Below are 5,010 nucleotides of genomic sequence, written 5' to 3'. Positions count from 1 at the left end.
TCTTTTGCTATTTTTCAGGTGTGTTGTTTATTGTCACATGGGACTCACTCCCCTTCATTCTGTCTCATCCAGGTGGATTCTGATCTGGAGGCTAGAACAGCACAACACTGTATCTATCAATCATGCTCTCACTGTAAAGAAGCAATTTGCTCACTTGCCAGTGTGTACTCTGGATTGTGCTGGCCAGCGACAGGGCGCCTGGGGCCATGTCCTGTAGCGAAGCAGCAACTCTGTTCTCTGAACAGGTGATTAAAGCTTTGCTTCTTGGCTCTTCTCTAGCATTGTCCGAGCAGTGCTTGAACCCTGCCACCAGCCACCATACTTGGGGGAACTGAGAAACGCACTCCTGAGAGAGGCAGGGGATGGAGGGAGGAGCAGGCCTCCACGAGCACTTCAGGGATACTCTGGAGCTTGCTTCTGCAACTCTTCCACCAGGTAATATTTATCTTTTTGTTTCGTTTTGGTTGCAAGTTACTTCTAGTTCAAATTGAAGCTATTATAATGGATTTCTGATATTAGAGAAGCTCTTCGAATATAAAAATTTTGTTTATTTTTGTTTCCTGTTTCAGAGGTAAAGCCCTAGCCAGAGGAATAGCTCAAAGGCCCTAGGTTGGGAAAGAGGTTTTTGTTTTTGTTTTTATTTTTTTATTTTGCTTTTTATGAATACAAGTGTCACATAACTCTATTTATGCTTCAGTAGCAGCATAAAGCAACATCCTATACTCTGAAGCACTCTTAAGAGAGCAAACTATTAACTGCTTTCTGCTGAACAATAGAATATATTTAATTTTAGAATTACTTGCTGTTTCATAAAATTAGTGGATTGAACTCAGGGCCCTCACACTGAGCTACATCCCCAGCCCTGTATGTATATATGTATGTATGTATTTTTATTTATTTAATTTCTTTAGTTTTAGTTGTGGGCTCATTTTGTTTGGTTTGGTTTTGTTTTTTGAGACAAAGTCTCTTTATATAGTTCAGGCTTGAATTCACTATGTAGCTCAGCTTGGCCTCAAACTCAAGGTGCTTCTCCTGCTGAGTGCTGGGATTATAGACATCTGTCACCACACCCAGCTTAATTTTCTTATTCTGAAAGGGGCCGTGCTAACTAACTAACTTGCATGGGCTGAGTTTGAACTTGCAGTCATTCTGCCTTAGCCTCCCCCATTGCCCCTGTACTCACCTTATAAAATTATTTCTTATTTTTCTTACTCAAATTACTTATTTCTTATTTCTTACTGGAATTTATGCCATTCTGGAATGCATGAAACAAGGACTTGGGAGAAGGAGAGAGGGAAATGATTTTCTGTGCTTTGTTTTCTCTGTGGTAGAAATGTGCTCTCTCTGTGCAGAATGTAGTTGGAATAGGGTGTTGTTCCATTTGAAATAGTTACCCTTTGGGAGAATGGATCTGGGGTCAGACCAGTAAAGGACTTCACTGGGTGGGATGGCACATGCATGTAATCCCTACTCCTTAGAAGAGTCAGGCAAGAAGATAGTGAGTTCAAGGCCAGTCTGGGCTAATAGCAAGTTTGAGGCCAGCCTGAGCTACTTAGTAAAATCCTTTCTCAAAGAAAAAAAAAAAAGTACACATACATTACTGAACTCCACTGACAGGACCTTGTGGCCTTTTAAGCTGTCACCTGAACCTTGGCTTCTTGCTTCAGTTCCACCCAGCCTTTGACTTGTCACTCTAAACTCTAGTCTTAGAGATGGCTGCACCCCACCCCCACCCCAGCTATTCTGTTTCAGGTCACAAATCTCTGGTGGGGGGTGAGAGGTGGCTTCCTGCCCTTATCCTCCCAGCTACTTAGGAGGCTGTGGCAGGAGGACTGCAAGTTTGAGGCCAGCCTGGGGAAGTTAGTGAGTACTTGTCTCAAAATTTTTAAGAAATATGATAAAAAGGTGTTGGAGTAAAGCTCAGTTGTAGAGCTCTTCTGAGTTCAATCCCCAGTACAAAAGAAGAAGAAGAAGAGGAGGAGGAGGAAGAGGAGGAGGAGGAGGAAGAGGAGGAGGAGGGAAAGAAGAAGAAGAAGAAGAAGAAGAAGAAGAAGAAGAAGAAGAAGAAGAAGAAGAAGAAGAAGAAGAAGAAGAAGAAGAAGAAGAAGAAGAAGAAGAAGAAGAAGAAGAAGAAGAAGAAGAAGAAGAAGAAGAAGAAGAAGAAGAAGAAGAAGAAGAAGAAGAAGAAGAAGAAGAAGAAGAAGAAGAAGAAGAAGAAGAAGAAGAAGAAGAAGAAGAAGAAGAAGAAGAAGAAGAAGAAGAAGAAGAAGAAGAAGAAGAAGAAGAAGAAGAAGAAGAAGAAGAAGAAGAAGAAGAAGAAGAAGAAGAAGAAGAAGAAGAAGAAGAAGAAGAAGAAGAAGAAGAAGAAGAAGAAGAAGAAGAAGAAGAAGAAGAAGAAGAAGAAGAAGAAGAAGAAGAAGAAGAAGAAGAAGAAGAAGAAGAAGAAGAAGAAGAAGAAGAAGAAGAAGAAGAAGAAGAAGAAGAAGAAGAAGAAGAAGAAGAAGAAGAAGAAGAAGAAGAAGAAGAAGAAGAAGAAGAAGAAGAAGAAGAAGAAGAAGAAGAAGAAGAAGAAGAAGAAGAAGAAGAAGAAGAAGAAGAAGAAGAAGAAGAAGAAAGATGAAGAAGCAAATAAGCCAGTGATGTAGCTCAGTGGCATGATGTCTGCCTTGCAATTGCAAGGTCCTGAGTTCAAGCCCTGATGCCAAAAAAACAAGAAGGGGAAGGAAGAAAGAAAGTGGGAAGGGATGATGGGGGTAGAGAGGAGCATAGGAAGGGAAGGGAAAGAAAGAAAGAAAAAGAGCCCTAGGCCCATTTCTCCACTTCTTGTCATATCCTTGCACTCCTGACCTCTTACTCTGCTTCCTCTTGTTTGCTCCAGTCCCTCAGCTTTGGTAGCGGACACTGACTGTGGTGGTAAGGATCGTGTCCATCCAACCTAGGGGTCTGGCCTTAGTTTGATTCAGCATCTGCCCTTCCCTGACAAGGGTTTTGGGGTCATGGTTTATATAAGTTTAACAGGAATCAGGGAGACAAGAATTAGGATTCTATTAGGCAGTACAAACAGTAGCCCCAAAATTAAAGCCCAAAGTGGAGTCTGCTGAGTCACAACCCTCCAGGGATTTTACAAAAAATTCATTAGCTGATCTTCAACTATCTGGGACCTCCCCAGAGCATGCACAATCAGACATTGGCTCAAGAGTACATGGGCCTGCATGGGTACTGCATGAACATTTTGTAGATTGGTTCCTTAAAAGTGTATCGTGTCTATAGGATAGAAATTTTTTCTGATACTATGGCAGAGCTCCCTTCTAAACCCCTTAAAAGCCCCTAGACAAAGAGCCTTCATGGGTCCCCTCCCAGCTAGCAGGAGCTTTACTTCTTTGCCTTTTTATCTTTTAAATAAATTTGCTTTCACCTTGCTTCCTCTGTTCATGGTTCCGTTCCCTGTCGTTCTGGGACATGAATCCACTGGATCCAATAACATATTTTGGGGCTCATCCCCCAAAAAAGTGTAAAAGTCTACTCTTTCATAAACTCGTTGCTTTCACTTTGTGGCTTTCACTTTGTGCTCAAAACGATATCGGGACCCCATCTACCAATTAAAAGTGATTAGTATGGTTGCCAATCTTGAAGTCTTAGGGGACAGTTTTCACTGATGTGGATTGAGCTGACCCTCCTCTAACATGAGTGGAGGGAATTTGGCCCAGTCTTGCCTCAGATTTCCTTTCTGATTTGATCCCTTTGCTGGTGAGGGAGTGATTTCCGCCCATGGCACTCTTAGCTCTCTGCAGCTATTGGTCCTTGGATATACCGCTTCTTCAACTTGCTACAGGCATTAAAGGGGACAAATTATCTTTCCCTATCATGAGCTGAGCCAGGAATTAAGAAAGACCTTGTGTCTTGTCCTTGTTTAATTGTCTGTTTACACTCTTGTAGGCACAGGTTGGACAGTTAAAGGCCCTTGAAAGGACATCTGTCCTTTCAAAGATTCCTGTAATAAGACAATTTGATCATGAAACAGGACATTGTACACTCCACGGGGATTAAGACAACTCCTACGCATCTGCTAGGTTTACATTTTACGTATGTTTATGCAAGAAAAAGATAAAATGTCTTTGCTTCATAATCTTTTGCTTCACCATAAATGTTTTGCTTTGTTTGCTTCTGAATTTGGAGAGTTTTGCTTGTGACTCTTTGTCTCCCTCCTGAGTCACATTCTTCCTGTCACTCAAATTCTTCCTCCACCACTCCTACCTACTACATTACTCCAGTGACCTCCGAAATGTCAGATAAACTGGTGCTTTTAGACAGAGGCTATGACTTCAATTTCTGAGGTCAATGAGAAAAATGGCTCTTGCACAGTTATGCAGCCTGCACTAGGTCCTAATGTATAACAAAGTTCAAGTTAAGTCTTCTCTAGGGAAATCAGGGAAGGGAACAAGCCTTTCTGACAATTAGAACTTTGAGGAGTTAACAAGAGCTCACTGGAATAAATTTACTTTTAGATTCCAATTTGAGTGGGTGTTTTTCTAATTGATATGCTCAGAACGTTTCCTATACATTGGTATAGTTGTTAAACTATAATTATACAGTTAACTTGCTCTTCGCTGCTTTCTGCTTGGGCTAACAATTCCATTCAAGGCCACTTGGAGGTTTGTTGGTCATCCAGTCCTAATTGAAGTGTGGTATCTCTAAACTCATTCTGGACCAAAGAAAAATGTGTACTAGAGACATTTTACAATCCAAGCAAGGGGCTGCAGATATGCCTCAGTGACAGAATGCTTGCCCAGCAAGCATGAGGCCCTGGATTTGGTCCCCCACACCAAAAAATTAAAAAACAAAAACCAAATCCAAGCAACCACAAGTCTTATTACAGAAAGAAACAACTTAGTAGAAAAGAAAAGGAAATACAAAGTAATAAGTATAAAGATACATACATGTATATATATATATATATGTATACATACACACACACACACACACACACACACACACACACATATATATGGG

The sequence above is a fragment of the Fukomys damarensis genome, unplaced genomic scaffold (assembly GCF_012274545.1).
Source record: "Fukomys damarensis isolate Sample0158 unplaced genomic scaffold, DMR_v1.0_HiC HiC_scaffold_4, whole genome shotgun sequence".
Lineage (NCBI taxonomy): Eukaryota > Metazoa > Chordata > Mammalia > Rodentia > Bathyergidae > Fukomys > Fukomys damarensis.
Note: the sequence above shows the minus strand (reverse complement) of the source record.